We start from the raw sequence: 13,420 nt of genomic DNA, 5'->3' as shown, positions 1-13,420 counted from the left end.
ATAAAGTGTCGATACTTTATAAAAATGTATCGATCCATAACGATATAACAGGTAAAAATATGACACAACCGGTCTAGAAATGATAAAATCGGTAAAGAGCTACCGTATATATTAAAAGTGTCAATACTTTAATAAGTACATGTAATAAATTATCGATACTTTCAAAGAAATAGGTAATTATACTATCAAAAGTATCGACACCTGGCATAAAAGTATCGACACTTTGGTAGTTGTATCGATTAAATATAAATAACATATCCGGTGAAAATATAAAGGGCATAGTTAAATATCTTATGAAAAATATATAGAACGGACGAGTTTTTGAAATCGAAGCGTAATTGTTGCTGCATTTCATAAGGAATTTCTAAAGTGAAGTTTGTTTGTTTGTTGCTGCAGTCGAATCCAAAAGTACGTTGTCGAAACCCTAGTTTTTTATTATTATAGTAATCGAAAATAGGTTTTTATGTGTTGTTTGGGGTTTTAGAGTAAAGAAGCATTTGAGACCGATTACAGGTAGAAAGTGATATTCTAGGTAAAATATAAATATCGATACTTTTATTAAATATTATAGGTAGAAAATGATATTATAGGTTGTATAAATGTGCCGATACTTGGAGTATAGAGTGTTCCCATTCGTTTGAAGGAAATAGGGATTAGTTTTGGGTTTGATTTGGGGATTTTGAATCGAAGCCAAGAAGGATCTGAGGCCGATTATATAATATTATAGGTAGAAAATAAATATGGATACCTGTTTATAATATTATAGGTAGAAAATGATATTGTAGGTTGTATAAATGTGCTCACACTTGTTGTAGTGGTCATTCAAATTCTTTTGAAGGAAACCGTTTTACTACAAGAGTAGTTATCGATATTTGTACATTGAATAAAGTGTATGTAACCAGTATTTGATTTGATTTGCGTAAACTGATATATGAAGGAAAAATGAAGTCAAAAGAACTTGAAATTGTTGGTGGTGAAGATGACGTTGAAATTGAGGCTGAGATTCGAAAGCAACCAAATGGTTGATATATGTACCTCTAGTAAGTATCAATATCCTTTTGTTATTATTGTTGAAATGGTAATTGGATTAAAGTATTTAATAACTTTAAATTGATTACAAATTTTAAATGTTGATAGTATGACCGAATGCCAAAGGATAAAGGAATGTGGCAAATACATCGGTTCGGTATGTAAATTGAAATTGACATTGAGTATTATTTAACATTAATATATTAATTAAGAAACGTTTATGCTTAATATTAAGTGAGAAATGATGTGTTGGAGAAATGAAATTCGATGAGTGATGCTGAGAAGGAACCTTGCATCGCACAGTCAAAGATGGATAGTGAAGAATACAAAGAATAGAGGAAAGCACATGAAAAAAATGTATTCAATAAACTTGTAAATACGTTGATACAAAATATATAAGAACTATAACATTATATATTGTTAAATAATGTAGGAAGTGTCGACAAGGTGCAACATTAAAAGAGTGAATTCATTAATTAAACACCTTAAGGAGAAGGGTCAGTTGAATGTGCTGAGAGAAATAGGGTTTGGATCGTTGGTAGGAGTAAGGGATCGACCTATTCGGAGGGAATTGTGTCTATCCTTGATGGAGCAATTTGATGTCGAACAATGTATTACTAAATATGGTGATTATTCATTTCCTCTGGGGATCCCATGTGCTGTAGCCGTCTTGGGGGTAGGAAATGAAGGCAAAAGTGTTGCAGAAGTCTCTAAGAGTAAGAACTAAAAAACACTTGCCTCCAAATATGGTTTGAAGCAGAAGGTGACATATATGGTTTTGAAAAACGCGTATATCTTTGATGCAATGTAGCAAAACCTACTTGACGTTGAACGTAGAGCTACGAACCTTGTCATTTGCATCACTTCTGGAGGCATATTTAAGTCAACAAAACTGGGTGCAGAAGCCTTCGCATCCGTATTCCAGCTACTTTGAATCAAAGTCCCGGGCAAAAATGTGTAATCCAAGTGCTTCAAAATGTGAAGTTGATGGTGACACGGAAGTCCAACAGTCTCGAATTTTCTGCATGAGTAATTTAAGGTTTTCATACAAGAATCAAAACTAATTTCAAATTTCCTATTTTTTCTGTGTACTTTGTCAAAATATAATGTTGACATTCATCTAATAAGGACCGAATCTCTTCCTGAATCTGGTACAATGTCTCCCGTTGAAGTTCATATTGGAATGCACGAAAAGATTCGCGGGTAAAAATCTCAGCAGCATGGCTTTAAGGTCGACCAGTTTTATGATCTAGAAGGGCTTCGTCTGGGAACTTAAGTAATCCGCTTTCAACTCGTTCATACGCATTCTACTAATTTCATCTTTAATTGCACGAACAACATCTAAATATGTCTTCTTGTGTTTCAATGCAATCGCGAGTGAAGCAGTCATAGACTCGCACATTTGTGTTGAGCGAATATTGGCAAATAAATGACCAGTTAGATATGCTTGTGCCCATAAGTGCTGAGTATTTCCCTTATCAATTGCCCATGGATGCTTTTCGACGTTGAATTCTGAAACAACCGAACACAATTGAATATCAAATTCCTCGGTTGTCCACCAGGAAGCCATGCATTTTGAGAATGATGCCGTAAATTTTAGGTAAGCAATGTTAGCTTGTGTATTGCGAGAAATGTTCCAAGAACATAATATGTGCTTAACATAAGAGATAACAAATTTGATAGCCCTATGCATTGGCCTACCCCCATCAGTGACAACTGAAATAGGTAATTTATTCATCATGGCTTCTAAAAAATTCTGTAGCACCCACTCGAAAGATTGAGACGTCTCGTCAGTGATTATTGCAGTGGCAAACACAATTGCGTTATAGTGATGATTGACACCGACAATAGGCATAATTGGTCAACCATACAAATTATCTTTGTGCGTTGTGTCGAACGCAATTATATCACCGAAGCATGTGTAATCTGATCTCGATGTAGAATCCGACCAAATAAGATTATGCAATGCCCCTGATTCGTCTACCGAATATGTCATAAAAAACTCGAGATCATCATGTTTCTTATAATCAAAGTAAGCAATAAGAGCATTCACATCCCCATCGACGATTTCTTTTGCTTTACCTCTTTGAAGTGCATTATACAGGTCTTTATGTGTAAATCCAACATTATGATAGCTCACTGCCTGCTGCGTTAAATAGTTCATTACTTGTGACGTTCCAACACTGACCTCTTTCAATGTTGTTGCCTCATCGATATCAGCCTTACTTACAGCTCTATTAGAATGCATAAATGGTGTCATAGCAGGTGTGCACAATGCATGATTATCTTTCTGATAAGACTTACTTATAAGCCACTGATCGTTTGTATTTGTTATTGTAATTATGACTCTAACCTTGCATCTTGTTCTTGTGATTGGCGTATGAGGACGTTGACGATCAACAATATTGACTTTTGATACTCGAAACCCTTCTTTGGAACAACAAAAATCTTGTGTCTTCACATTCCTTTCCACGTCAAGCCGTGTTGTTCCCTTACGTGTACTAAACCCATGTTCCCGCACGAATCCCTTGTAAAAGTACCAAGCTTGATCACGTGAAGAGAAGAGTTGACCAACCAATCTGTCAGATTCATTAACATTATGTACTTCATGGCATTCATCGGTTGGCTTAACATTGTCTGCATCAGTATGATACATGACAAAAATTTTGTTGTGCAAGTTCAGTGGTCTCGGAGTTGATGGAGATGTAAGTAAAGGTTTATTGAACATGTTTCAGTCGTGCTTACAATAGGATGTGGTATTGGTAGTAGTAGTGGTAGTTGAAGGGTGGTTACAACATTAAATTCGCAGGACATATTTAGGTATGTACAATAACTAGCTAAATATGTGTCGATACATTTTCTAAAAGTATCGATCCAAAAACATCGAAACCAATAATTATAATGTAATAGATAAATTAACAATGTAACCGGTATAAATATACCGGTTAATTAGAAAACAGGTCAACACAATATATCGACACTTTTGGAATTTGTGCCGATACTTGTTGTCCAGAATATAAAGTGTCGATACATTTATTAAAAGTATAGATCCCAATAACATCGAAACCGATAATTATAATGCAATAGGTAAATTTACAATGTAACTGGTATAAATATACCGATTTTATGAGAAAATAGGTCAGCATAAAGTATCAACACCATTTAAATTTGTGTCGATACTTTTTGTCCATAATGAATGTCAAACGGGGTGCACGCATAATGTGTCGATACATTTATTAAAAGTATCTATCCCAAAAACATTGAAACCGATAATTACAATGTGATAGGTAAATTTACAATGTACCCGATAGAAATATACCAGTTTTATGAGAAAATATGTCTAAATTATGTATCGACACTTTTTAAGTTTGTGTCGATATTTTTTTCTAGAATGAATGCCCAACGAGATGCATGCATAAAGTGTCGATACATTTAAAATTATATCAATCCAAAAAACATCGAAACCGATAATTATAATGTAATAGGTAAATTTGCAATGTTACCAGTATAAATATACCGGTTTACTTAGATAATATGTCAATATAAGCGCTACCTAATATGTTATTGTACTTGATAATATTTCCGGTTAAATGCTTATTTTATTATATAAGCGCTACCTATTACATTATATAAGCGTTACCTAATATGCTATTGTACTTGATAATATTTCCGGCTAAATGATATAACATAATCGGTCTAAATTTTAACCAGTCACTTGTTTAACCGGTCACGTCATTTTTTAGGCGCCGCACTGCAGAAGCTCCCAGTAAATACTAAATAGAGAGTTTGATAGAATAAATCTTTATTATGTTCATTTTATATTTGTTATTAATTTTTAAAATTATATTTATATTTATAATTTTTAAAATTGTACTTATTTATATCCGTTTTTTTAATATTTATAAATATTAAATATTAAATAAATATATTTATAAATATGTCCATGAGCGAAAGTTGATGAATGTTTAAACCTTTTTGTTAATATAAAAAAATAGTAATTAATTAAACTCAAGTAATTCCTTTTGTAGAATTATAGTCGATTTTAGTGGAGGTTTCATAAACACAGTTATATCAATAGAAGCACTACAACTCAATGCAGTCAAGTGACCTGTAACACTCTTTAGCTACGTTAAAGTCTGTCGGGAGACTTACGCTCACGTATTAAAATTAGGTATATAATTCGAATTAATTAAAATGAAGTTTTGAGAATCGAGAAGACAACAAAAGAAAAATGAAAATTAATCACATAGAGATGGAATTATGTAGATTTATTTTTCCCAGGAAAACAAAACAAAACCTTAACTACAATTTCGGTATTTACTAGTTTTAAGCTCTCAAAATTATCATGAACATTATCTACAACACTCTTTAGCTACACTGGTGGGATAAATAGGTATGTAAACGAACTGAACGCACACGAACGGAGGTATGTTCATGTTTGTTCATTTAATAAATAAACGAACATAAACGAACACGAACATAAACGAATAAAATGTTTTTTGTTCATGTTCGTTTATTAAGGAATATAATTTGTTCATGTTCGTTCATTTAATAAATAAACGAACATAAACGAACACAAACATAAACGAACACGAACATAAATGAACACGAACATAAACGAACATAAATATTGGAGACCCTACCTAGGGGTGTAAACGAGTCGAGTCGAGCTCGAGTATTGCTGAGCTCGACTCGAACTCGAGTATTGCTGAGCCCGACTCGAACTCGAAAACTTTCAAAGTCAGCTTGACTCGACTCGAAAACTCGCGAGCTTAAAATTATCAAGCTCGACTCGAACTCGAAATATAATATTGAAACTCGACTCGAACTAGAAAAGGCTCGAACTCAAAAAAAAATTAAAAGCTCGATTATTGGATTCTTGAGTTCAAAGTAAGCTGACTTGAGTTGCTGGATGATCACTATTTACTTGTAAAATCGAATACTCCATTATATATGAAAGAAAAGAAGATTATTTGAGTAGAAGAAACGGTGATTAATACTTAACATCCCTTCCGGAATCTATCACCTTTGGATTTAGTTTCGAAAACAACCGGTTTCTGGGACTCCTCTTTGCTCATTAGATAACCAGTTGATGGCGCAGTCAAATAGAGTTCCGGCGCAATGGATGTTGACGGTGCTGGGTATGCAGCTTATAGATCGTTCAAAAAGAACTAAATCATGTTAATATTGTTGGGTTTCTAAATAAAATTAGATTAATTATGGAATTGGTCATCAAAATATCAGATTAATTAATATTTTTAAGATACTTACAAATTAATCACCAAAATTGATTTAAGAAGATTGGCTTAAACATAAATGAATGAATATAACCGAACAAACATAAACGAACATAACTGAACGAACATAACTGAACGTTCACGAACGTAAATGAACGAACTAGACCTATATTCATGTTCGTTCATTTAATTAAACGAACACAAAATCTTGTTCTTGTTCGTTCATTTAATAAATAAACGCACATAAACGAACTTCTCGCCATACGGTTCACAAACGATTCACTTAACGTTTAGTTCATTTGGATAAATTAAAGCAGCGTCGATACAAAGACCGCCTTTGGTGTGAGTACAATCGATCTGGGTCAATGAAAACTTGATGTTCATCAATGCATTAGGATTTTCCATAACAAAATCTCCTACTTTATAGAGGACCAGTTTCCAGGATTGTCTAAATAACACTGGGATTCACCCCTTTGACCGTCCGAAGTCGTTAGCCGGAACCGGACGGGCTTTATTTCCCAGCCATGGATGTGCTCGGAGTTACAAACACGACGACCGAGTCTCTTTGAAGATTTCCCAAGCTGGAGTCTGAAGAACAGGCTGTATGTTCCCGCCGGGAACCTAAACTCGACCTCTCCGTCTACCTCGAACCACCATATTTGCTGAAGGTACGCTACTGTGAGATACCTAGGGCTAGAATCCTCGGTTGAAATACGAGTCTAGTACCGGCGATCATCGATTCCGTTGATGGTTAACGCCTTGGAAGATATTGATAAACAAACCCCGCCTGTATTCTTGTCTAACCAGATCTCCTGCGCTTGGTCAAACTCAAAAGCCAGCATTATTACATCATTAAACTAATAAACAAGCAAGGAAAAGCAAAAGGAATTACCTTTGTGCCGGCATCAAAGGGATTAGGCCTGCATAGCCTGCCGTAAAATTCTTTCTTCTGCAGGTTCAACAGAGTTGTATCTCTTATTACTTCCTCCATAATGAACTTATAACTCGACGGCAACTTCGATTCCCATATGAAATCAGCCGACGAAGCACCGTGAAAAGATCGGTTCACCCGAGCCAATTTGCAAATCTCAGGCGGCTCTAACAAGGCCAGAACCAAGGCCGCACAGCCCTCCGGTATGTCACCGAGTCTTGGCTTCAATGGAGAACCACCTTCATCTCTGTCAACCACATAACCAGAAATGTTGGCACCCATTGAAAAGACAGAATTTGAGTCAGCTTCGGGTTTGTTTGAGGTGGACGACAGTGGAGATCTGATCCACTTTCGACATTTAAAAAAGGGACAGAACAGTAGCTTAGCTTTCCTCGGCTTGTCTTAGTCCTAGGTTCGGCGCACGCGTCTCGAGTTTTGTTCTAAACGGTTAAAGTTCACAATTTTGGACACTTGGAACAGTGGTCTTGAAGATGATGGTTATCGTTATAAGGTCGATGCGTAGATAATGTTGTTTAATGGACTTCAATAATTTTGATGATTGAGCAAACATTTGTAGACAAATGCAATACGTATTCCATTAAAATTGTACTACTTGTCCCCAACCCGTCTTTTCTTATACCTGATGACTTCAATCTCAGCCACTCCGTATTTTTATTAGCAGCTTTGGCTACGGCGTCGGACTCAAAGGGTTAGTGGTGAAAGATTCTAACAACTTGGATGGATTAACAGTTTGCTAGAGTCCAATTGATACCTGCAAGGAACCGACTCGGAAAAATAACGTGGCTTGCCTGGCTTCCAACACGTTTTGGCTGATGACAGGGATCATTTTATCCATTGAATTTCTCTCTTAGGGACTTGTAATAAGCCAAATCCAATGTGTTCATGCTGAAGCTTGGCAATAATCTTGACAGCTGCCAAATTTTCAAAGGTATAATACTAAAATTCATTCCCAACCTTTAACTATAAAATTACTTTAATTTTATATATGTTTTTTAATTTTTAATAAAATATATTATATCATCACTTTCAATACAGAGTGATATAGGTTACATTATTATTTTCAATAATAATACATATTTAAGGCTTAAGAGCCACTTATATTCTTATAGTAGATTCAATTTATTATTTTCGTATCAACTTAACTATTGAAATTGATTAATTGTATCATTGTTTAAAATATTTATTATTTATTTACATTTTTATGTTAAGGGTTAAGTTTAAAGTTTATGAATTAGGATGATGTAATTAAATAACTTCCAAGACTAAGTTGATACAAAAATATCATATGAACAAAAATAATAAATTAAATATATTATACGGATAAAAGTAGCCTTTAACCCTATATTCAATTATCATTTTGATACAAGATATGTACTATGTTATTAGTGCCATGTCATCATTTTAAATATGTAATGTGTCATAATATATATGATATATAATATATTAATATCTTTTTTATATACGGTATATATCATGTCATCACTTTAGGTGCATAATATATATCATTACTCTTGGTTCTTCTGTTAGTATTCACCCCTCTTGGGGATTCCATGGCTGCCTCTAGTAGGCAAACCCTGTTGCTTTCCACGTCGGATCCGAGGCAATGGCATCGTTTGGTATCATTGGTGGAACTCGGCCACCACCGCAAGCCAATCGAAGTGTGCCCCGCCGATTCCGTTGATCATATGCCGTGTGAGGACCCAAGGCGTAACAGCCAGCTGAGCAGGGAGATGAATTTATCTAGAGAAAGGCATTGCCCTTTACCTGATGAAATGCCTCTTTGCTTGATCCCTCCTCCTCCTGGTTATAAGATTCCTGTTCAGTGGCCTGAAAGCTTGCATAAGGTATCTTTTCGTATTCGTTGACAATTTCTGGATTTCCTGGGCCTTCTTCTTCTTTATTATTATCAGTATATAAAATTGTTCGCCGCTGTCACCATAAAGTAATCCCTTTCAGAAACGGAAGTAAATTATTAATGTTATACTTGAAACAGTTTTAATTCTGTAATGTTTAGATATGGCATTCCAATATACCACACAACAAAATTGCTGACAGGAAAGGTCACCAAGGATGGATGAAAGAGCAAGGCCCCCACTTTATTTTCCCTGGCGGTGGAACAATGTTCCCTGATGGAGCTGCTCCATATATCGAGAAACTCGGGCAGTACATTCCCATAAATGGTGGAACTCTTAGGACTGCCTTGATATGGGATGTGGGGTAAGTTGATTTTTTTTAGTATGTTAAGCTTGTTATGCTCATAGTATTGTACTGTTTGAATATCATCCTTATTAATCCTTTTGCAGGTTGCACGTTTTGGGGGTTCATTGTTATCTGAAGGCATTTTGACACTCTCGTTTGCTCCTAGAGATTCCCACAAAGCACAAATACAATTTGCATTAGAAAGAGGAATACCGGCCTTTGTTCTAATGCTCGGCACTCGCAGACTCCCATTTCCTGCATTTGTTTTTGACTTAGTTCACTGCTCCCGATGCCTGATCCCTTTCACAACTTATAGTAGGTGTCTGCGTGTGTGGATTGTTTTTGATATATTCTTATTTTATCTCTTCATTTGGTGTTAACGTGAGGATATTCGGCTTTTGCATATGCAACTTATTTCGTTGAAGTGGATCGGTTACTGCGTCCAGGTGGATATTTGGTCGTCTCTGGACCCCCTGTGCAGTGGCCTAAGCAAGATAAGGAGTGGGCAGACCTCCAGTCTGTGGCAAGAGCATTGTGTTATGAGTTGATTTCTGTAGATGGGAATACGGTCATTTGGAAAAAGCCCGATGGAGATTCATGTCTTCCAAACCAAAATGAATTTGTGCTTGAATCTTGTGATCAATCAAACGACCCCAGTAATGTATGTTAATTGCTATGGAAAGCAATTACAATAATTTAGAATTCTTATTAGGCTCTGCCTTTATTTTCTTCAAGAAATCAACATGGATTTCTACATAATTTAGCTGTATGATGGATGGTTCCTGGTTGCTACTCTTGTACTATTGGTTTTGTTGTTTCTAGAACTAAAACTTTGTGTTATTCTCAGTTTCTTTTCTCTTTTGTTGGGTAGGTACTTTAAGTTTAGATGCCTGGCTCCAACATCTTCTGTGAATGGAGAGTTTCCGCTTGGGAGATTCCTAAGTGGCCAGACAGACTAACAAGAGCTCCTTCAAGGGCTTTGGTCATGAGAAACGGGGATTGATTTGTTTCAGGCGGTGGACAAGGAGAGTTGCTTATTATAATAATACTCTGAATCTGAAGCTTGGAACTCCAGCAGTGCGCAATGTCATGGACATGAAAGCATTTTTTGGAGGTTTTGCAGCAGCACTTGCTTCAGATCCAGTATGGGTAAAGAATGTTGTTCCTGCTCGGAAGCCACTAACTCTTGGTGTTATACATGACAGAGGCTTCATTGGAGTATACCAAGATTGGTGAGTTACTAGAAGATTTTTTCCCCTTATTTACTGGAAAAGGTAACAGTTTGTTACCCGTTCGAAAACAAGAGTATACGATTAGTGCCTTGTCATTTACTATCTATAACACTTTCCCAAGGAAATACCACGTTTGTTCCTTTCTGCCCTACGAAAACCTTCTAATGCTTATTCCTTTGATTGAACCTCCCATCACCCATGAAAATTGTACTAGATTGGATTAAGGTAATTTAGTTGGATGAATGATTATTCAACTGGAGCAATAGTTATGTGTTTAGCTTTTAAAATAGATACTTGTTTAATCCTTATCATTCTCCTTTAATGTTTGTTATGGTTGCTTGTCTTCTGGATTCCTCTTTATTTGTAGGATTATGTATGCTTAGTCTTATAGGGTAAACACTGATTACCTGATGATTTCGATTTCTTTTTGCAGGTGTGAGCCCTTTTCAACATACCCCCGTACTTACGATTTTATCCATGTAGCTGGCATTGACTAGCTAATAAAGCTTCCTGGTTCAAGCAAGAGCAGGTAGGTTTTCCTTTGGATTTGTACTAGCAATACAAGTTTATGCACAGTGCCGTGGCTGGGGCAGTGCGAGATGGGCGACCGCGCAGGCTCCCAAAAAATAGGACCCCAAAAAAGTATATCTACGCCACTATAGATGGACTTATTGCGGCGTTTTTTAAAAAACGCCACCATTGTTGCGGCTTTTTATTGAAAAAAAAGACTACTATAGATGGACCTATTGCGGCGTTTGTAAAAAAAAACGCCATTATTGTTGCCCAAAATGGAATATATCTAAAAAATAGAGGGTCCTTTTAAGAATTTGTATAGGCCCCGATAACCTAGCCACGACCCTGTTTCTGCACTTATCATTTTGGTTATATGAGAAATCGAATGCCGGCTTATATCATACTTTTCTGTGACTTAATCAACCTTATCCTCCTCTCTTTTCAAGCTTCACTTCTAAAGTCGGTACAAAAAAAAACATTCATTGCACCTTTATGTCCTACGGTAGTCATTGCATGTTGTGTCACTGTTGAATGGACTCATGCAATGTTACTGCATGGATCACTCAGTTTACTTTTTGCATGTTTTGTCTGTCATCTTTTGACTTCGAAGTACGATGTTCAACTCTAATGTTCCTGCAGGTGTAACCTTGTGGACCTAATGGTGGAGATAGATAGGATGTCGCGTCCACAAGGAACTGTTGTGATTCGAGATTCTCCGGAAGTAATCGACAAAGTGGCCCGAATAGCTCGCGCAGTAAGGTGGACACCCACCATACATGACAAGGAACCTAAATCACATGGGAGAGAGAAAATCCTGGTAGCAACGAAAACGTTTTGGAAGCTAACTTCAACATTCCATTGAGACGGACTTGTTCTTTGTAATGTAGGTATTTTCCTTTTCATTTTTGTTCATTATATGAAGCCAAGTTGTCTTCCATGCATTAAATAGATGCAATCTTAATTCTTTTTTCCTTATTTGGTATATTTATATCACAAAATAGTAGATGTACAAAAAGTATACAAAAATATCAAAAGGCTACAGCTTTCTGGCAGTAGACATATAGCAACGGTAATTTTAATTTATGTTAGCTGTAAGAACTGATTGTAATTTGACAGCATGTATAGATTGTCATGAACTTGATGCTGATTCATTGTTGTTTGACTATTCACCATGGAAGTGTTATCGAAGGACGTGGGGATACTAGATTGACTATTTTTATAATAAAGTATTTCATATATATTGTATATATAGGGTTGAGATCCACGTACACTGTGTGAAATTCTTTTAGTTTTATATCTTTTTATGATAGTTGAATTGAGAAAAATTACTTTTTCCCTCCGAATATATAGGGATTGATATAATTTTTTTTTAATTTTACACATTTTATAGATCACTAAATTAGTGAGATGGTGAGATTAATAATAGAAAAATGAGAAGATATTCATTAAAAAAACAATGAGATAATCTTAAATGTTCATTTTTATTCATCTAACGCTCTTAAAATCGTGTACCTAAAAAGTTTTAAATGGCATAAGTGGAATATTGGTGGAGAAAAGTTAGAAAATAATCAGGGGCCATGCTAAAAGTTTCAATCTTTGAAAAGTAAAAAGGCAGGCCCCCAATTGGAAAATGAATGGCCTATGGCTATGGGAAGAAGTCAAGTAGAAAAAGGCATGGCCCTTTGGTTGTACCAAAAAGTTTGAAGTCGGATCTCATATTCAGTGGTTTGAAAAGAAGATTTTAGATTGAACAACTTTTGGTGTAACCTCGTATTTGAAAAAGGAGAAGGGCCGATATGAACTGAAAAAAGGTAAAATGGGGGAACCCACATGAAGCTGGAGGTTGAAGAAAACAGAGGGTGTGGGGACTTAAAAAGTGGATGAAATTAAATGCCCCCCATCATTAGATTAATGGCTTCACAACTCCAACCAAATACATAATTAGTTATAAATAAACCAGTATGAGATTGCCAGGTCTTTTGACTTAAAGACTTTGATCCAACATTAATTGTTTATTGTCATGGGAAAACTTTGGTTGAAGAATCGATCGGAAATATTCATGTGAGCTTAGCTACCATTTTACAACTAAGCTTGGATACATCAGGCAGAACCTGCAGCAGCTTCTGAGGCAACAAGTTTAGGCCATGGGCCTTCCACCTTTTCTCACGCAGCATAATTTCTAGACTTGTCCCCCACCCCAGAAAAAAACAACAACAACAACAACAAAACCATCATAAGGAAAAGTAAAGTTGTTGTAT

At 35.8% G+C, this 13,420-nt stretch overlaps 2 pseudogenes; one reads left to right on the top strand and one right to left on the bottom strand.

Annotated features, from left to right (window-relative positions):
- Positions 1-6,527: 6,527 nt before the first annotated feature.
- On the bottom strand, positions 6,528-7,533 carry LOC120208441 (annotated as a pseudogene).
- Positions 7,534-8,723: 1,190 nt separating this feature from the next.
- Positions 8,724-12,350, top strand: LOC120208501 (annotated as a pseudogene).
- The last annotated feature ends 1,070 nt before the right edge of the window (positions 12,351-13,420 follow it).

Source organism: Hibiscus syriacus, unplaced genomic scaffold, assembly GCF_006381635.1.
Source record: "Hibiscus syriacus cultivar Baekdansim isolate YM2019G1 unplaced genomic scaffold, ASM638163v2 tig00016563_pilon, whole genome shotgun sequence".
Lineage (NCBI taxonomy): Eukaryota > Viridiplantae > Streptophyta > Magnoliopsida > Malvales > Malvaceae > Hibiscus > Hibiscus syriacus.
This window is presented reverse-complemented; position numbering and strand designations above follow the sequence as displayed.